Raw genomic sequence first — 22,275 nt, 5'->3', positions numbered from 1 at the left:
TTTCATGATTGATATATCAACTATCAGACTGTGTGGTCGGTAGTAGTGGGTTTCAGTAGGCCTTTAAAGTGTGCTTTTTCTTTAGCTTGTTCCTCTGCTAAGGCATGCTTAAAAGGGAACTGCACTTTGGGGCTGGGGGGGGGGGTTTGCTTATATGTTCACAATCCCTACGTAAGACAACAACACATACAGTATAGTCTTTCTTTTTTTTATGCATTGTAAGTGCGAGGTGGCTACCAATGCAGATAATGGAGTACTCTGGATTAAAAACATCCAAAAAGCGCCAACAATACTCCATTTACATCTCGTGACCTGAATATTAACCAAATATTAGCAATATTGTTCAAACTTTTAGAGAGCTAACTAGCTTATACTGCTGTATTGACATATTAAGCTGCTTTGTCTCTGAGTTGATGAAAGGTCATTCTAATTTATAAATCATGTCTCTCACCTAGATAGTAGAAAGATGTGGACATAAGCCGAGAAGTTGGTCAACTTACCGAAGATGGCAAGAAAGTTACAAGAAGACTGTAGTTTTTTGTTTTTTTTTAAACCTGGGTGACGATTATATGATTAGTTCTTCATCTTAAAGGGAAGATATGAACCACCTATCAGTCGGCACCACAGTGATAGCAGACTTAGTACAGTAGGTGATTGTTTTATAATGCTCGTAGTTTGTATATTTTGTTCAGCACTTAATACTGCTGAATGATGATTATAGTTTCACTGAAGCTGGATCTGTTTTTTCTAAAACTTGTCGATCATCCTCCTTATGTTCAGGCTCAAAAACATAAGGTTCTGGATCATTATTAGTACCAAAGTACTCTCTGTCAGCTCTCTTGAAGTCTGCCATTATTAGTAGTGTTGTTGTTGAAGGGAAAAGCGAACGTTGTATGCATCTGTGAAATTAATGTAGCACCGTATGCTTAAAACAAGCAAAAAATATGTAAATATTACATGTTTTTATGAATGTGTCTGTTACGGCATCACATATATTCTTACAGCATGTCTATAAAATATTGATTTTTTTTTTTTTAGAGTGTTTTATAGGTGTATAGGATAGGTTTTTTTATAGAGCAACTCCCCTTGGCTCCATTGTTAGCTGATTTTTGCCATGGTTTATTATATATTTAGAATGCATAAGTAAAAGAAAAAAAACATGTGTTCATGTCTTACAAAAGGATTGTGAATGATTAGCAAAAAAAAAAAAAAAAAAGAGCAGTTCCCCTTTAAGAGAAGCAGTGAGCTGTTTCAAAGGTAAACTAAGTTGGTTTGGCTCTTTTTTTTTGTGCTCAGCTTCTTTTTACACTTGGATGACAACCAGACAAACAAGTCACTAATACAATAGGATAAATAGGTTACTTTTGCCGATAAGATAATATCAACGGTATCAGCATCGGTCAATAGTAGCGTGAGGAAATCTATATTTATTCAGTCTTCAGTGTTTACGTTCACAAAAATGTGTGTTTTGTCGTGTCGTTGATATTGTTATAATACAATCAAACATTTTTGTTTGCCTGAAACTCACAGCCAGCCAAATTTTTTTAGGTGTTTAGTGAAATTGCACATCTTTTCAACGTTAATATTTGATCTGATCATGCAACAGATATATTGTCATTGTAAAATGTTTAAGTAAATCTAAAAATAATTATTGCTCATCACCTTGACTTATGATTTCTGATCAAGTTAGCCATCAGTTTGTAGATAAGAAAATACAATATTTCAATGCAATTGTTAATTTATGTCATGAGGCGATGAAACATGAATATTCATATATTATTCACTGTTGCATTCGGTCCCCTGCAGGTTGCCATAACTGCGAGGCGGCCCTCAATGGAAACGACTTTGACACCCCTGGCTTCAAATATATTGTACCGTTTTTATTATTCAATTAAAAGCAAAAATTAGAAGCTCATTCAATGATACTGAAACATTTTTAATACAAAGTATTGGTATCAGTATTGGTATCGGCAATACCAGCCATATATTTACGATATCGGATCGAAACCAACATTGTCGCCGTATCACTTGCCGTCAAAGTTCAGGTGGACTGTTTTTTGTTTTTTTTGAACATTTTTAAAAGTGGTTAACCTTTCTGAGCATTTACTTTGTGTTTTCAACATTTAAGTCAGTGGTTAACTTCTTTTTACACTTGTATGACAGCTAATGTTAAAATGTTATGTCAAGACATTGTCTTGATGTTGACAGTTTGACACTGTAACCAAATATTTCTATTTCAGTTATGAGTCCATGATCTGTTTTTTAACGTGTAATAATTAGTGGTCAACTTGTTTTCAAACTTTTCAAAACAAGAATGTTATTTTTTTCTTTTATTTAAGCATTGGATTTACAGTACAGTGACTAAAGGTTTATGTCGGCCATAGTTTGACAGTGGAACATAATTATTATGAGTCCACAACTATTATTATTTTTTACACAAGAATGTGGTAAAGAATGCAACAATTTTACTTTACGTACAGCTAATAAGGTTTACATCGGCCACAGTTTGACACTGGAACAGATTATTCCCGTTATTATGAGACCACAATCAATGTTTATTTGTACACTAGAATGTGTACAAATGTTACCATTTAACTTTAAGTACAGCTAATAAAGGTTTATGATGGCCACAATTTGACAGTGGAACAGATTATTTTCAGTATTATAAGGGAAAAATTTATGTTTTTTTGGTGTTATTTTTTTTTACACTTTAATCCCGGAAGAATGTTACAAATTTTACTTTAACTACAGTTAATGAAGGATTTATGATGGCCACAGTTTGACATTGGAACAGATTATTCCCATTATTATGAGTCCACAATTAAGGTTTTTTTTTTTTTTTTTTTACAATAATGTGGTAAAGAATGTTACAATTTTACTTTAAGGACAGCTAATAAAGGATTTATGATGGCTATAGTTTGACACTGGAACAGATTATTCTGATTGTGAGTCCACAATGTTTTTTTAACTCTATAATGCAGTTAATAATGTTTAACATATTTTTAAAGTACACTGAAACAGATTATTTTCAGTACTGTAAGGCCGCAATCAATGTATTTTTTTTAAAATTAAACTTCAATGCCGGTAAAGAATGTTACACGTTACTTTAAGTACAGCTAGTGAAGGTTTTATGATGGCCACAGTTTGACATTGAAACTGATTACCCTCATATTTTGAGTCCACAATTAATGTTTATTTTACACTAATGTGGTTAAGAATGTTACATTACTTTAAGTACAGCTAGTGAAGGTTTTATGATGGCCACAGTTTGACACTGGAACAGATTATTCCGATTATAATAAGTCCACAATTAATGTACAGTATTTTTTTACACTAATGTGGTTAAGAATGTAACAATTTTACTTTAAGTACAGTTAAGAAAGGTTTTAAGATGGCCACAGTTTGACACTGGAACAAATTATTCTGTATTATTATGAGTCCACAATGTTTTTTTTGGGTTGTTTTTTTAACACTATAATGCGGTTAATAATTTTTAACATTTTTTAAAGTACAGCAATAAATGTTTGATTTCCACACTTTGACACTGGAACAGATTATTTTCAGTACTGTAAGGCCATAATCAATGTTTTTTGTTTTTTTATACTTCCGTGCCAGTAAAGAATGTTACAAATGTACAGCTAGTGAAGGTTTAATGATGGCCACAGTTTGACATCGGAACTGATGACTCTCATTATTTGTAGTCCACAATTAATGTTTATTTTACACTAATATGGTTAAGAATGTTACAACATTTCTTTAAGTACAGCTAGTGAAAGTTTTATGATTGCCACAGTTTGACACTGGAACAGATCATTCCGATTATAATAAGTCCACAATTAATGGACAGTATTTTTTTACACTAATGTGGTTAAGAATGTTACAATTTTACTTTAAGTACAGCTGATAAAGGTTTTAAGATGGCCACAGTTTGACACTGGAACAGATTATTCTGATTATGATAAGTCCGCAATTAATGTATTTTTTTACACTATTGTGGTTAAATTAAGAATGTTACAATTTTACTTTAGGTACAGCTAATAAAGGTTTTATGATGGCCACAGTTTGACACTGGAACATATTATTCCCAAAATTAGAAGGCCACAATTAATGTATTTTTTACACTAATGAGGTTAAAATTTTTAAAATGTTTCATTAATTACAGCTAATAAATGCTTTTTTTCCTCTGGAACTGATTATTTTCATTATAATAAGTCCACAAATTATTGTTTGTAATCTGTTGTTAACATATCTGACATGTTAACAAGAAAAACTAAGAAAGGGCTAAAGACTGTACAGTTTCATGATGTTGGCCCCAGTTTGACCCTGGAACAGATTATGTCTATTTACAATATTTCCTTTGATGAATGTTTTAAAACGTTTAACAAATTGGATACAGAACATAGTCCACAGTTTGACTTTAAATTGTGTGTGTGCGTGTGTGCGTGCATGGCCAGGAATAGAAAGGGAGGGGGGACAAAAAGGCGGGGCCACTCGTAAGGCTGTCAAAGGAGTTGATTGATTTTACGCCTCTTGTTATCGAGGCCGGCAGCCACAAGGACCCCCCCTCTAATACCCTCCACCCCTCACCCACCCGAAACCTCCTCCTCCTCCTCATCTGACGCACACACACACACACACACACACACACTCTCCCACCCACACAAACACAGAAAGAAGCTGGTTGCCAGGCAAAAGTATAAGGTATCATCTCCCAGGTCATATAAGAAATATGGAAGAGAGAAGAGTTGAGTTGGCCTGCATTGGAGCCGAGTGAAGGCTGCCTGCTTCTTTAGCCAGCAGCAAGCAGGGAGGGAGGGAGGGAGGGAAGCAAACTGACTGTGATCACGAGTGATGGAAGCCATAAGCAAATGAAAAGTGAAGAGAAGCCTAGCTTGTTGAATGGTGACCCAAGTGAGGTATGACCTTTGTGTTTCCATCTCAGTGTGAATATGACATATTTCTGCAGGTAAATGAAGTCAGGCCTTTTCATTGTCTCCCCCGCAGCCTTTTAGCCCCGGGTTTCCTGTCTTCCGGCTCTCCATCGGCCACCGATTTCTTCCCTCTCCTCAATTTTCTTCAATAGACTTGCCGCAATTTAGCCATTACTCATATTATTGCCGGTGAAGCCTTGGCGTCGTTCCTCGGCGAATAATTGGAAGCTGCAGGTGTGAGAGAGCGCATTAGCATACTACACCCAGTTCCCACCTTGCCGCCATTACGGCCCAGGAAAATACATCCATCACACTAATGCCAAAGAGATGGACGTGTGCCGCCGTTTACGCGACTTGAGACATGTCGTTAAAACGTGCAGCGTGAGTGCACAGCGGAACGAGAAAAAGCAGTTCAAAATTGTTATTAAACGAAATTACTGTAAATCTTTGGCTTTACATTGAATCCATGTCATCATTAAGTGGAGTGACCTAGAAATATTACATTAATATATATATATATATATATATATATATGATACATATACTGTGTGTATTACATAATACACATTGATGACTATCAGTGAAAAACAAGCACATTCAAACTGTTGATCTTTTAACCAATACTCAACTTTTTTCTTTTTACAATGTGCAAAATAAAAAGTTCTAATAGATTAAAAACCACTTAGAAGCATATTTTTACAGCCATAATTAAAAATGTATCTTGATTTTCGACAATAAAGTACTATCTATTTAATGAATAAAGTAAATTTTTTCTAAGAATAAAGTTGAGCTTTTTTGTTTCTAATTAATAATTGTTCAATTAATCATATTTATTTTTCCCCAGAAATAAAGAAGTATTTTTTGAGATTAAAGTAGTATTTAGTGTGTGATTGTGAGTGTGAATGTTGTCTGTCTATCTGTGTTGGCCCTGTGATGAAGTGGCGACTTGTCCAGGGTGTAACCCGCATTCCGTCTGATTGTAGCTGAGATAGGTACCAGCGCCCCCGCGACACCAAAGGGAATAAGCGGTAGGGAATGGATGGATGGATGGAGATATATATATACAGTATATAATAAAGAAGTATATTTTTGTTCGTCATATTATTTAAAAAAAAAAATTAATCTTGAAAAAAAATACAATATTGTATGTGTGTGTATATATATACATACATACATATAAATACATACATATATACTGTATATATATATATATACAGACATACATACATATATACTGTATATATATATATATACAGACATACATACATATATATATATATATATATATATACAGACATACATACATATATATATATATATATATATATATATATATAAATATATACATACATACACATGCAGACATATATATAAAGATATATACATATACATTAATACATATATACAAATATATGTATTAATAGATATATATTTTCATCACTGATTTTTCAAGAATGAAGTAGGAAGTATTACTTGTTTACTATTTGAAGTCAAACTTTTCTGGAAATAAAGTTAAGATTTTTGTTGTTGAATAAAGCATTCCCTCCACGCCCCCAACTAATAGTATGTTTTTTTTTTCCAAGAACAAACTAGTAAAAAGTACTATTTTTTTGTTAGTCAATCTTTTTTTTTTTTTTTTTAAATAAAATAGTATTTTTTAAGAGTAAATCTTTTTTGGTTTGTCATATTTTCTGAAGAATAAAGCAATATTTTTTTAAAGAATATATTTACTTCATTGGTCATATTCATTATAGACTTTTTTTTAATAGAATAAATTGGTATTTTTGCTAGCAGTATTTTAGCAAGAATAGAACATATTTTTCAGACATAGCGATACAGATATCCTTTTTTCAAAAATAAAGTAGTATTTATTTAATGAGTGAAGTCAAAAGTAGTACTTTTTCAGCAGACAAATTCTTTCAAGAACTATGTTGGGTTTTTTTAGGGCAAAAAAAACTATTTTTTCTTATATCAGTCATGATAAAGTAATTATTATCCATAAGTCATATTTTTCTACAAATAAAACAGCACCTGGGAATCAATTTTTATTTTTTTGAAGTTGTGTAATCTTACGGAAGGAATCCATCTTTTTATGTTTTATATGTTGTACTTTTTTCCACATAAATAAAATAATATGGTTTAAAAAAAAATAATGTAACCTTTTTGAGAAATAAAATTCTATTTTCCTGAAAATAAATTGTAATTTTATGGACCAAGTCTTAAAGCCATAAGATTGGAGGTCAACTTATCATACATAATGAATTAAGTATTATTTATTAAGTTACTATATGTTTCAATGCATGAGAACTGCAAGTTCATATTTTACATTATTGAACGACAGCTTTGTATTAAGTATAAAATACACAACATTTTGTAACCACAGTGCCACCTGCTGGGCTGCACTTGCCCCGAATACAAAATGTCCACTTCTTTAATTGAAATCAAATATGTTCCCCCCGTCTGCTGCCTCCAGATGGTCCCTGTGGACTTTTAATCAGGCCCATCTGAGCCTGGGAACTTGAGAGCGTTGATGTTGGGTGGGCAGTGTGCTGCCACGCCAAGCCGCCTGTCCCCAGGAGCCTGAATACGATCCCACCGCACCCCCCTCCCCCCTTTACCTGCCCCCTTGTCTATCTTCCTTCTCACTACTGCTACTCTTCCTCTCCCCCACACTGTCATGTTTGCCCTGGGATAAGATAAACTTTCTTCCACCTGACAAGGCTTCTTGGCCTGGATTAGCGGAATACCTGCACAGGTGGGTGGCCTGTGAATGCGTTGAGTGCGTTAAAAGAGGACAACTTGGCATATCTTGCAGTTTCCAAAGTCTTCTTATCATCCCATGAATAAATAAGCTCGGGGGTAAAGTTGATGGTGCTTGTGCTGTTTAAATAAAGTTTTGATTTTCATCCTGCCTCTTTCAGGTCCTACTTGCTAATTAGGCCACGTCTTGGGTTACTCTGTCATGCGTGATATGAGTCTATCAGAGATGTCCGTCATGCTGCAGGGGTCCCGGGACGTCGCGCTCGCACAAGCCGCAGCCACCCATGCGAAGGTCTAAAATGTGGCAGAAAAAATGGCGTCACAATGAAAAATGCAAGGCAGGCTGTATTGAGCATATGACAACTTTTGTAACTGGAATTGCTCATGTTACTAAATAATTCAATGAATGCATCAATTTAGTGTTTGTTTTTTTAATTGCGTTGACATTTTCAGAGGATTTTATAGTCGTACCTCATTTATCGCGGACAACTCGTTATAAGATTTTTACCCTTAAACAAATTTCTGCAATTATTATAAATCACGTTACATAGTTAGATCTTTAAAAAACTGTTTACAATCTTTTTTTTTTAGAGCTGTCTAGACATGAAATAACACCCTTGTGGCACTTTAACACTTGTTTAATCCATGTCCTCTGTGTCAGGCTTGTCACTGACAGTTTGTTTATGTTTTGGTTTTTCCTCTGTGTTTGTGTTTTATTTCCTGTCAGCGCTCTTATTTTGGTTCCTTTTCCTGAACGTCTCCCTGAGCGCTTGTTTCCCTCACCTGTACCTGATTGGCAGTCTGGCATACCTGGTGGCAATTGCCAATCAGGCTACTATTTATACCTGCCTCGCCCTCCAGTCAGTGCTGTAGTACTGTATGCTGTTGACTGTTTGCTGTCTCCAGTTCTGCCTGGTTCCTTGTCTCCTGTGAGCTGTTCCCTGAGTCCTGTTCCTGTTTCCTGTGTCCTGATTCCTGTCTCCTGATTCGTGTTTTACCTACATTTTAGGACATCAAATCATGTTTTCCTGCACCAAGCCTGCCAGCTCTGCATCTTGGGTTTCGTCACCGCCACTACCTGACAGAATACTCCAGCCAAATACGAACCCCGCAAAGATTTCTATGGCGGAGAGGCTTGACATGACATTTATCCTGTGCATTCAAGCACAGAATAAAACATTTGGTGAAAGAAAGAGTAGCATAAAACATGTATTTCCGTGGCAGAGTCAGAGAAAGGTCTACATGTAAACAAACTATGGTGAGTTCAAAGACCACCGAAATTAGTAGAACAAAACGGCGCTTGCCAAATACTCTCCTCAGTGAAGCATGTTTGATACAAACAGTGGTATTTCAAACAATTACGAAGGTTTGTGTCATGTTTGTCCTCCAACAGAAACAATTTTAAAACAAAATTGGGGCGGTGCTAAAGAGACGCATTCTGCCCTAGAGCCGCTAGTTGCCCACCCCCGATTTAATGGATATAATAAAACACAATTACGCATATAAAGTCAACTTGTGTTCAATCCACAATGTAGTGAAGCGTCAATATTTTAAGCACAATGAAGCAGAGAGTACTGTACTGTTAACCTACTCAGTGGCCTAGTGGGTAGAGTGTCCGCCCTGAGATCGGTAGGTTGTGAGTTAAAATCCCGGTTGAGTCATACCAAAGACTATAAAAATGGGACCTGTTACCTCTTTGCTTGGCACTCAGCATTAAGGGTAGGAATTGGGGGTTAAATCACCATAAATGATTCCCGGGCGCGGCACCGCTGCTGCCCACTGCTCCCCTCACCTCCCAGAGGGTGATCAAGGGTGATGGGTCAAATGCAGAAAATAATTTTGCCACACCTAGTGTGTGTGTGACAATCATTGGTACTTTAACTTTACTTAACTTTGTAGTCATATTCTTCTCAAAATTGTTTTTTAGAGAAAAAATATGAACTCTTGATGAATAAAACATATATATATTTTTTAGAAAACAATTGTAGCTGAGATAGGCGCCAGCGCCCCCCGCGACCCCAAAAGGGAATAAGCGGTAGAAAATGGATGGATGGATGGAAGACAGTTTTTCCATTTTTTTTCGAGAATAAAGTTTATTTTTCTCGCCAAAATAAGGGTAGGTCGTATTTTTTCATGTTGTTGCTCTTTTAGAGTAGATTCACTTTTTTCAGAGAATAGGGAGTCATATCTTTACAAAATTAAAGTTGTATTTTTACGAAAAGAAGCGGTTATTCTGTGGAAATAAAGTTTTTGGGTTTTTTTTTTTCCAAAAGAAGTTTTAATTTGACAGGAAAACTAACCTATTCATATATTTTACCAATTAAGTAATTTCCCTCTCCTTAGAAATTAAGTCATATTTTGGGGAGAATATTGTAGCAAATTTTTTTTCATGAGAAAAATAAAATACTTTGATAATAAAGGCGTTTTTTTCTTAAAAAAAAAAGAGTTGCATTTTATTGGAAAGAAAAAAAACTGCAGTGGTATTTCCACAGAAAAATATCCTTTCTGAGAAATTAAATCGTAATTTTTTCAAAGTTAAGTTTTTTTGTAAAATAAAATAATCCTATCGTTGTTTTCAGGAATAAAGACATATTTTCCTGAGAATATCAAATGTATCTATTACATCCTATTTTCTTGACACAAAATATATGTATATATCCAAAACCAGTGAAATTGGCACATTGTGCAAATCGTTGAAAAAAACTGAATACAATGATTTGCAAATCCTTTTTCAAACTATATTCAACGTAAAAACTGTAAACATTTGTTATTTTTTGCAGATTAAATAATTAGCTCATTTGTAATTTGATGCCAGTAACATGTTTAAAAAAAGCTGGCACAAGTGGCAAAAAAGATTGAAAAGTTTAGGAATGCTCATCAAACACTTATTTGGAACATCCCACAGGTGAACAGGCTAATTGGGAATAGATGGGTGCCATGATGGGGTTTAAAAGCAGCTTTCTTGAAATGCTCAGTCATTCACAAACAAGGAGGGGGCGAGGGTCACCACTTTGTGAACGAATGCGCGAGTAAATTGTGGAACAGTTTAAGAACAACATTTCTCAACAAGCTTTTGCAAAGAAATGAAATATTTCACCATCTAAGGTTTGTAATATCAAAAGGTTTAGAGAATCTGGAGAAATCACTGCAAGTAAACGATGATGTTACGGACCTTCGATCCCTCAGGCGATACTACATCAAAAAGCGCCAACAGTGTGTAAAAGATATCACCACATGGGCTCGGGAACACTTCAGAAAACCACTGTCAGTAACTACAGTTTGTCGCTACAACTGTAAGTGCAAGTTAAAACTCTACTATGCAAAGCCAAAGCCATTTATCAACAACACCCATAAATGCTGCCTGCTTTGCTAGGCCAAAACTCCCTTAAGATAGCCTGATGCAAAGTGTAAAAGTGTACTGCGGTCTGACGAGTCCACATTTCAATTTGTTTTTGGATATTGTGGACGTCGTGTCCTCCGAAACAAAGAGGAAAACCACCATCTGGATCGTTTGCGCAAAGTTCAAAAGCCAGCATCTGTGATGGTATGGGGGTGTATTAGTGCCAAAGGCATGGGTAACTTACACATCTGTGAAGGCACCATTAATGCTGAAAGGTTCATACAGGTTTTGGAGCAACATATGTTGCCATCCAAGCAACGTTATCATGGACGGTCCTGCTTATTTCAAGACAATGCCAAGCCACACGTTTAAAAAGCCTGGCTTCATAGTTAGAGTGTTGGTGCTAAACTGGCCTGCCTGTAGTCCAGACCTGTCTCCCATTGAAAATTTGTGGCGCATTATGAAGCATCAAACACCACAACAGAGACCGCCGACTGTTGAACAACTTAAGCTTGGAAATAATTCCACATGAAAAGCTTAAAAAATTGTCTCCTAAGTGTTGTTAAAAGAAAAGGCCATGTAACACAGTGGTAAAAATGCCCCTGTGCTAACTTTTCTGCAATGTGTTGCTACCATTTAAATTCTAAGTTAATGATTACTTGTAAGAAAAAAATTTAGTTTCTCAGTTCGAATATTAAATATCTTGTATTTACAGTCTATTCAATTGAATATAAGTTGAAAAGGATTTGCAAATCATTGTATTTTGTTGTAATTATGATTTACACAACATGTTAACTTCACTTGTTTTAGGGTTTATTATATATTGGACTTAGACTTCCTTTCTATTGTCATTCATATTTGAACTTTACAGTACAGATAAGAACTAAATATTGTTGCAATAGCTTAATAGTCACACACACACACACACACATACATATATATATATATATATATACATATATATATATATATATATATATATATATATATATATATATATATACACACACATTCATAAATACCTGTATATATATATATTGTCACGCTGTGGTGGTGTAGGTGACAAACCCCAAGATGCAGAAATGACAGGCTTGGAAAATGAAAACATGGTTTTAATGTTAAAAAAATAAGGCAAGGAAAACACAAACCATAAACCAGGAAACAGCAAACAGGGACAGGAGTTGGGATCCAGTAAATAGCTCTCAGCTTCCAAAAAAAAGGCAATCCACAGCATACAGCAAACAATACTCCAGCACTCACTAGAGGGCAAGGCAGGTTTAAATAATGCCTCTGATTAGTGCTCAGGCAGCAGGTGAGCGGGTGGACACTAATTAGAAGCAGGTGGAAATAATAAGTAGCCATTGTAACCAAAACAAACAAGAGTACACAAAAAACAGGAACCGAAGGAGTCTTGGATTGAAAATAAAAAACATAATCCAGACCACAGATCATGACATATATAGACTGTATATACACACATACTGTATATATATATATATATATATATATATATATATATATATATATATATCCACAAATCCCGTTTCCATATGAGTTGGTATATTGTGTTAGATGTAAATATAAACGGAATACAATGATTTGCAAATCCTTTTCAACCCATATTCAATTGAATGAACTACAAAGACAAGATATTTGATGTTCAAACTCATAAACTTTTTTTTTTTGCAAATAATAAGTAACTTAGAATTTCATGGCTGCAACAAGTGCCAAAGTAGTTGGGAAAGGGCATGCTCACCACTGTGTTACATCATCTTTTCTTTCAACAACACTCAATAAATGTTTGGGAACTGAGGAAACTAATTGTTAAGCTTTGAAAGTGGAATTCTTTCCCATTTTTGTGTTATGTAGAGCTTCAGTCGTTCAACAGTCCAGGGTCTCTGCTGTCGTATTTTACACTTCATAATGCGCCACTCATTTGGACTCGTCAGACCACAGAACACTTTTCCACTTTGCATCAGTCCATCTTAGATGAGCTCAGGCCCAGCGAAGCCGGCGGCGTTTCATGGCGTTGTTGATAAATGGGTTTGGCTTTGCATAGTAGAGTTTTAACTTGCACTTAGAGATGTAGCGACCAACTGTAGTTACTGACAGTAATTTTATGAAGTGTTCCTGAGCCCATGTGGTGATTTCCTTTACACACTGATGTCGGTTTTTGATGCAGTACCGCCTGAGGGATCAAAGGTCCGTAATATGATCGTTTACGTGCAGTGATTTCTCCAGATCCTCTGAACCTTTTGATGACTTTACGGACCGTAGATGGTAAAATCCCTAAATTCCTTGCAATAGCTTGTTGAAAAATGTTGTTCTAAAACTGTTTGACAATTTGCTTACAAATTGGTGACCTTCGCCCCATCCTTGTTTGTGAATTACTTAGCATTTCATGGAAGCTGCTTTTATACCCAATCATGGCACCCACCTGTTGACAATTAGCCTGCACACCTCTGGGATGTTCCATATAAGTGTTTGATGAGCATTCCTCAACTTTGTCAGTATTTATTGCCACCTTTCCCGACTTCTTTGTCACATGTTGGTGGCATCAAATTCTAAAAGTAATGATTATTTGCAAAGAAAAAAGTTTATCAGTTTGAACATCAAATATGTTGTCTTTGTAGCATATTCAACTGTATATGGGTTGAAGATGATTTGCAAATCATTGTATTCCGTTTATATTTACATCTAACACAATTTCCCAACTCATATGGAAATGGGATATATATATATATATATATATATATATATATATATATATACACACACGTATATATCTATATATATATATATATATATATATATATAAATATATATATATAGATATACATATATATACATACACACACATACATATATATATGTATTTATATTAGACATTTTATTTTTTTAGTAAAAAGTTACAAATTTACAGGAATAATGTTACATTACTTTTAAAATAGAATAATATTTTTCCAAGAATAAAGTCAACTAGGCAGAGAAACCCAGACTTCCCTCTCCCCAGCTACTTCGTCAAGCTCTTCTCGGAGGATCCTGAGCCGTTCCCAGGACAGCCGGGAGACAATCTCTCCACCATGTCTCGGGTCTTCCCCGTGGTCTCCTACCGATCGCACGCACCCCAACATAAAGTCATATACATTCTCTTTTTAAATGAAGTTATATTTAAAAAAAAAAACACACATTTAGAAAAATAATTATATTATGTTTTTAAATGTATAAAATTAAGGCAATTTTACTACCTGGAATTAAGAAAATGTATTTTGAATATATGTAAATAGATTATATGTACAATAATATTAATGACATTAAAATACAACAAACATATACAATAAATCATATGAATGAAATGAATGAAATAAAATATAATATACAAGATAGGCTCCAGCCCCCCCCGCGAGCCCAAAAGGGACAAGTGGTAGAAAATGGATGGATGGATGGATACAACAATAATTTTCTTTACAAATATTATTTTCAATTTTTATGGTAAATTCCATCCATCCATCCATCCATCTTCTTCCGGTTATCCGAGGTCGGGTCGCGGGGGCAGCAGCCTAAGCAGGGAAGCCCAGACTTCCCTCTCCCCAGCCACTTCGTCTAGCTCTTCCCGGGGGATCCCGAGGCGTTCCCAGGCCAGCCGGAAGACATAGTCTTCCCAACGTGTCCTGGGTCTTCCCCGTGGCCTCCTACCGGTTGGACGTGCCCTAAACACCTCCCTCGGGAGGCGTTCGGGTGGTATCCTGACCAGATGCCCGAACCACCTCATCTGGCTCCTCTCGATGTGGAGGAGCAGCGGCTTTACTTTGAGTTCCTCCCGGATGGCAGAGCTTCTCACCCTATCTCAAAGGGAGAGCCCCGCCACCCAGCGGAGGAAACTCATTTCGGCCAATTTACCATTTTTATGGTAAATTATATCATATTATTTATAATATGTGTTAGTTTTTTCGAGAATAAAATCATAATTCTTTTGTAATGAAATAAAACAATCTTCACAAAAAGTTTGATATTTCAAAAATAAATCAAAATTTATAGAACAAAATAACATGCCGATAGTATTAGAAACTGGTGTCAGAACCCACCAAAACAGATCAAAATTGATCATCGATGTTAACATTACTATTAATTACATCTCGAGTCTTCTATGTATGGAAAAATTGACAACAAAGAAGTATCTTTGTAAGGGCCTATTGGATATGATACATCTTTTGTATGGGATCTCATTAGATGGTGCAGGTGTACATACCGTATCCATACTTCAATCAAGTGTAATGTGATGTGACTTCATCAGCTGTAGCCTTTGTGTATTATTAATGTCTAAGTGTTGGTAGACTGCACCAGCTTGAGGTCCCTAGTTCCCTAGCTCCAGTATACATGTGCTATATTTGGGATCGTTGCAACAGTTTGGCAAGCAAACATTTCTGGCATCACTTAAAGTTTAATTTCAGTGGTCAGGCTGACCAGCTAGCGGTCAAGCTGTGAGGAAAAAGTTCACCAGGTAATTGCCGAACTAACCCGTCCCTGCAACGGCAAGGACTATATGTGCAAGAAAATTGCTTGACACTTAGCACATTATTGTTTCAGCGCAGCCGGCGAGGGATTGTGTGGCCCTAGGTGGCGTCATTAACACAGTCTGGAGTAACACCTTTAAATCAGATGGCATTGTTACTGGTGCCACGGCTACTGTTCATGCATTCTGATTAATGAGCACTTTTTCCCTTTCCTTTCATAGGTTGGCCCAGGTGTTCCACATACTCTATGATTGAGTCCTAGCATATAAACCTTCAGTAAAGATTAGACTTGTTTTGGTGCACTATGACCCTAAAAATATGCCTTTTAGTTTGAAGACAAACACAAAAATGACTTTCTTCTCCTATTGCACTACTGATATACATTTACCTTTAATTTTGTTTCAAACCTGGCAATCGACGATAATCAGGAGAGCATGTTATTTATAAAATGCGAAAACATGTCATTGAAATTTTAGTTTTTGTGCATGAGAAAGAAAAAAGTAAACCTAAATTGTCATTTTTGAACAACAAAAGCATCAGAATTAATGTTGTAATATCTCTGAGAGGCAAACTGTTCAGTCAGCAATAAATTGACCGGCTCATCAGTTGATGGTAAACAACAGTACAACATGAGTTTCATACAAACAGCAAAGTTTCTCATGATACATCAATTGCAGCTGCAGCCATCTTATGGAGTTGATTAAAAAATACATCAGAAGGTTGCAAAGTGCCACAAATTTGGCTGTCAATGTTTTTTATTGGCGTAATTAAAGACCCTGGCGGTTATTTGCATTTGGAACAATTTCCCAAGTGGATCAATAAAGTTTGTCCAAGTCTAAGCCTAAATTAGACCACGCACCTGGCTACTATACCAGTTGGTGACTAGTGTTGGGTAAAACGATACTGAAGCATCAATGCATATACTGGGTCCTTCAATGTGTGTATCAATTTTAGTAAAAAAAAACATGTGACCAATACAGCTGCTGTAAAGTGTCAAACTGTGTTTATCAGGAACTAGGAAAAGAGAAACAATGATAATGGTGCTAATTTAGGTAATTGTTCTTTTTGTATTGATACCTGGCTCATTGACCTGAGTTGCATGCTTCGTATTCCTTTCTGCACAGGTAATAGTTTAAAAAACACAATTGATATTTGTTTTATTTGCAGGTCAAAAGTAAATTTAAATGTTTTATTCCAGCAAATGGCACCATTATGAAATAGCAACACAGGGTCAATACAGACAGTGAGTGTGCCACACTCTCACTGAAGGGTCACTAATCCAACCGACCTAATCCAACAAATTTTTAACTAATACCAGTACTATATATATATATATATATATATTACACTAGTTCCTCCATTTTAATTAGTAGTCTGTCCTAAAAGGTCTGACGAAGACTGCATTATACAAAACCTCCAAAAGGAAAGGGTGGGCCTTTGCTCAGGACAAGGGTGGGCATTTGAGCCCATTTCCAACCAGATTAAACCTCCCGAGAGCCGCAAACACTGTTTGATCATTAAAATGACAATAACTACTTTTACTTTCATTACATTTCTGCTATAGCATTTATGAAATCAAACACGAGGCGGAATACGACTCAGCAAGTATATTTTTGCTCTGATCAGCTTTCCGCAGCAGTTACGAACTGTGTTTTTGTCCTGGAAATGTATTTCCACATTTGAGTTTGTGTTGTTTGCCAACAACACAGGTAAAAGCAACCTTGTCAACATCCATCCATCCTTTTTCTACCGCTTATTCCCTTTGGGGTCGCGGGGGGCGCTGGAGCCTATCTCAGCTACAATCGGGCGGAAGGCGGTGTACACCCTGGACAAGTCGCCACCTCATCGCAGGGCCAACACAGATAAACAGACAACATTCACACTCACATTCAAACACTAGGGCCCATTTAGTGTTGCCAATCAACCTATCCCCAGGTGCATGTCTTTGGAGGTGGGAGGAAGCCTGAGTACCCCGAGGGAACCCACGCAGTCACGGGGGGGACAAGAAAACTCCACACAGAGAGATCACGAGCCCGGGATTGAACCCAGGACTACTCAGGACCTTCGTATTGTGAGGCAGAGGCCTAACCCCTCTGCCACCGTGAATCCACCGAGTCAAAAGTGAACGCAAATTTATTTGTCCATGAAGCATTAAATGTTGTATTTTCATCAGAAATGTTTCTCTTTTTGATTTGTTCATTGGCCGTTAAAACAATACAATTGCTTGGCAGCAAAAGATGATGCATAGGGGGTGATAGCTACATTTCAAAATATTGCAGGATCATAAACTCTCTAAAATAACAATGGTTACATTAAAACAGGCGAACTAAATGAAATCAAATACACCAAAATTGTATAGCCATTATTTAGGGGCAGCATGGTGGAACAGGCGATAGAGCATCTGCCTTACAAAACGAAGGTCCTGAGTTCAATACCGTGCTCGGGATCTTTCTGTGTGGAGTTTGCATGATCTCCCCGTGACTTTGTGGGTTCCCTCCGGGTACTCCCGCTTCCTCCCACCTCCAAAGACATGCACCTGGGGATAGGTTGGTTGGCAACACTAAATTGGCCCTAGTGTGTGAATGTGAGTGTGAATGTTGTCTGTCTTTCTGTGTTGGCCCTGCGATGAAGTGCCGACCTGTCCAGGGTGTACCCTGCCTTCCGCCCGAATGCAGCGGAGGTAGGCTTTAGCACCCCCCATTATCCCGAAAGGGACAAGTGGTAGAAAATGGATGGATGGATTAATTATTGACATTTTTTAAAAGCAAAAAGTAGCCAGGGTGGAGGCATGAAAGAGCGACGGGTTGCAGAACCCTGGCTTTGTGAGCTGCCGTATCAAGTAGGATTTTTAGTTGTGTTGTGTGGAAATGGCCAATTTACAGAACACTATTCAAAAGTGAGGTTGCTGGGAAATGAGTGCAAAATATCGTTTGTTAGGAGAACATGAAGTTTGGCAGGTTCACCTGTTGCTTTGGCCTGCAAATTCACTACTCATGTTTCCTTGCTTTACAAAATTGAAGCATATCAATACCTGTGGTTATGTGACTGTAACCTTGAGGGTCTTGCATCTTTCTCACTGTGGAGGAAGCTCCAGGTCTGCATGGCGTCCATCACAGTCTGCCAGACAAAGAGAGACAAAAGCAGCGTGTTAAGTCAGCGGCTGGCTGATACACAAGTGCTCCGTGACGTGGCTTTACTCCCATGAGCTTCTATCCTTTCTCCCCCAGGCCTGGGAACGGTGAGATGGTGATCTCTCTTTTCACACCCAAACTGTACTTCAGCTGGCGTTCATATTCACCATTGACCTTCTAACGTCACTATTCTTTGTCCGAGTGAGGCTTCGTCTCTCTTTTCCAGCTCTGGTCAGTCTAGTGAAAGAGGCTCGGCGGGCCTGTAATTAGCTGCTTGACCCCCAGGGGGCTCGGCTTGTATGAGCGCTGATCCAGCCGATCAGATGAGTAATTCAAAGCACCAACCGGAGTGAAAGGCATCCGCCACGGGTCCCATGAGTCAGGGCGGAGCGGCTAGGGACCAACACAATCCTGCACACTGGCTGCCATAACTCAAGGAAAGTGAGTGGAGGAGGGTAACCTGAGCCAGGTAGGGGGAAGGAGAGGTGCGGTGTTGGCCATTGGTCAAGTGCCTTGAATCCTGCAAACGGGTCATATCTGGTTCCACTCCACCTGAGAAGCCGACCCCGAGGAGAGGATTCAAAGAGACCGAACCTTCCCGCTCTGATAGATTTCCTCCAGATTCACTCTCGCTGGACTAGTCCGCATGGCAGCGTGTGTGTTTTTATGCTTCGTGTTATGAAAGCAGGTCAATAATGGAGAAAGAAATGTGTTCAGCCGCTGCACTTTGGCCCTGTTAATTAAATCAGGGGAGAGAGAGAGAGTTTGTTTGCCGCATCAAGGACACTCCAGTTGGGAGACGCACACCTGAGACGAAACAGTCACTGATGCTTCAGGCGCCTCGGCGTGACCCCAACACCGAGCGCCTATTGAAGTTGTGACACAGCGTTGAGAAAGCAAGACAAAGACGTCTGGGTGCGAAACTGCTGCCCTGAAGGCGAGGTCAAAGTAAGACATGCAGAGGAGCGAGAATGTGGGCAAAGTGCGAGGAAGCAAAGCAGAGATGGAAGACTTGAATTAGTTTCACCGTGTCACCTGTTTATGTCCACGCTGATTGATGTCGACATCACCCAAATTGAAATTGAAACTAGAGGTGGCCAGATACATACTTTTCACTGTTGATATGATATTGCCATTGGAGCCTTGGGCATCGTCCCAGACCAATACTGATCCGATATGATATTGCACAAATCATACATACTTGTATTATATAGTAGTGTGGAATGATAGAAAAGGTTTGATCAAGTGAAATTACTCAGAGAACAATGCTAGGTAAGACAAACACTAACCGGCAGTGGCACCTTAATTTACGAACGCTTCATTATACAAACATTTCGATTTATGAACCGCAGGCCGAATAAAAAACTGCTGTGTTGTACAAAACTTGTCTCAGTGTATTAACACACCCATTTGGGCTTGCACCGCAGCCATTTTGTGCCCGGCAGCACATCCCCTGTGGGCAAGCTGGTAACTCTCGAGTTTGTTAGCAAAGCAGCGCTGTCGTTAGCTACTGTGCTAATCGATGCGTTGCATGCTTTTTTAGTGTTTTTTTTTTAGCCTTTTTAATCTTTTTTTTCTAGTTCTGAAAGTTCAGTATGAGTTTAAAGAAAGCATTGGACAAGCAATGTGGAGTTTAAAAATTCAGAAAGTACCCACAGCATTGCCGACAGTAACTTCTACCTCCTCCTTCCACTTTCTTTCGCTGGATGCCAAGAAGATTAACCAACTTTAATTAAATTAAAGTGGATTTTCGTGTATTCCTAATCATTGTACCATTCTGGCTGTTACAATTAAGGGGTTTCTTGTTTTTAAAATCTGAGTGCACCACGGGGATAGTGACAGTGTGTGTGTTTTTTCTGGTTTATTTGAAATAGGGACAGTCATCCAATGTGTGCATCATAGTGTTTGTACCCAAAGCTAATTTACAACACTTGTGCCCAAGTGTGTCGGCAGGGGGGCTGCACAGGAGGAGGACAGTTCAGCTAGTTGTTTTGACTTTGTTATTAAGTAGAGAGTTGATCAATCTCCCTCTTGTTATGGCTGTTTGATATACAATACTGTATAATGCTTTAGATTGTGTTCAAACTCAAAGTGTACAAACCCATCCATCCATTTTCTACCGCTTATTCCCTTTTGGGGTCGCGGGGGGCGCTGGCGCCTATCTCAGCTACAATCGGGCGGAGTACACCCTGGACAAGTCGCCACCTCATCGCAGGGCCAACACAGATAAACAGACAACATTCACACTCACATTCAAACACTAGGGCCAATTTAGTGTTGCCAATCAACCTATCCCCAGGTGCATGTCTTTGGAAGTGGGAGGAAGCCGGAGTACCCGGAGGGAACCCACGCATTCACGGGGAGAACATGCAAACTCCACGCAGGAAGATCCCGAGCCTGGATTTGAACCCAGGACTGCAGGAACTTCGTATTGTGAGGCAGACACACTAACCCCTCTGCCACCGTGAAGCCCAAGTGTACAAACCTTTACACAAATATGAACTTTCGCAGAGCATGCAACCCATTATTCATGTTTACATTGTTTATTATGGAAAAAAATCGGGTCATGATCCCGGATCAGGTTTTGTTAAGTTTAGCATTTCCTTAGTTGTTGATTTAGTTCCGTGCCTACACCTGGTTTCTTTTCTTTGTTGCCATGGATGCTGATTATTGTCACCTGCCTCTGATTAGTGGTCGGGATGCTCACCTGCTCTCGGTCACTAATCAGAGAGCCTTGCAGTTTTAATTGCGACAATTCTTGTTCCTGTTTTGGCGAGTCTTTTGCTAAGATTTACCATAGCTTCCTGTGCAATCGGCACTACTTTGTATCTTGTCTTGATTTATTGGAATAATTCGTTCATCCTACCTGCACACTGCTTCCCTACGTCCATCTGCATCTTATGGAAACCACCAGCACATAACCATGCGACCCCAAAGTAACAAATGGATTCAATATAGAAACTAATTTTATATATAAACTCCAATTGAGTTCATAAATAAAGGTTCCACTGTACCTAATAGTAACAGTCTGGAATGGACTTATGCTGTCTTTGAATTGAAGTGGTAGTGTTTTTTTTGCAAACACCTACTGGCCACAATAATTCATTACATCAAGCTCATGACACAGTAATTGAAAGGATGCGGACACGTTTGTTCCTGGATACTTTGTAATACACTTCTACCTTGGAAACTTTGTATGTGGAAGCAACATGCAGCTATGATAATTCATACGTGTTTATACTGACAAATGCATTGTTTTAGAATGCATTATTGTTTAATTAACAACACTTATTACTTACAGTAAGTCTAGCTTGTGTGTTATTATGTGCTTAGCTGTTGTGTAGCTGTTAGCTCCTAGTAGCCTATAGCCAGTGGCAGCTGCTGGTCTTTCAAGGGAAGCTCATTTTCAGCTACTCTTTAAACACAAGTACTCCAATAGCAAACTAAATATATAAAGATTTTAGATTTTACGAAGAAATTGCCGTACTTACATTTTTAATGGATTGTCTTTGTTTAGCTTGCATGAAAGTAAAGAAAGATGGCGATAACAGCCCCATTGGGAGTGTGGAGAGTTGATGCCTTCCCTTTGGGACACCTTC

The 22,275-nt window shown here is 37.8% G+C and overlaps 1 long non-coding RNA gene across 1 annotated transcript in view; it reads right to left on the bottom strand.

Annotated features, from left to right (window-relative positions):
• Positions 1 to 7,572: 7,572 nt before the first annotated feature.
• Positions 7,573 to 22,275, bottom strand: part of LOC133537756 (uncharacterized) — a 247,533-nt gene continuing 232,830 nt past the window's right edge. The window contains exons 4-5 of the long non-coding RNA XR_009802827.1: positions 18,577 to 18,662; positions 7,573 to 7,985 (exon numbers count right to left, since the gene is read on the bottom strand). This is a non-coding gene — a long non-coding RNA (uncharacterized LOC133537756). The remainder of the gene's footprint in view (positions 7,986 to 18,576; positions 18,663 to 22,275) is intronic.

This window comes from Nerophis ophidion, linkage group LG19 (assembly GCF_033978795.1).
Source record: "Nerophis ophidion isolate RoL-2023_Sa linkage group LG19, RoL_Noph_v1.0, whole genome shotgun sequence".
Classification (NCBI taxonomy): domain Eukaryota; kingdom Metazoa; phylum Chordata; class Actinopteri; order Syngnathiformes; family Syngnathidae; genus Nerophis; species Nerophis ophidion.
This window is presented reverse-complemented; position numbering and strand designations above follow the sequence as displayed.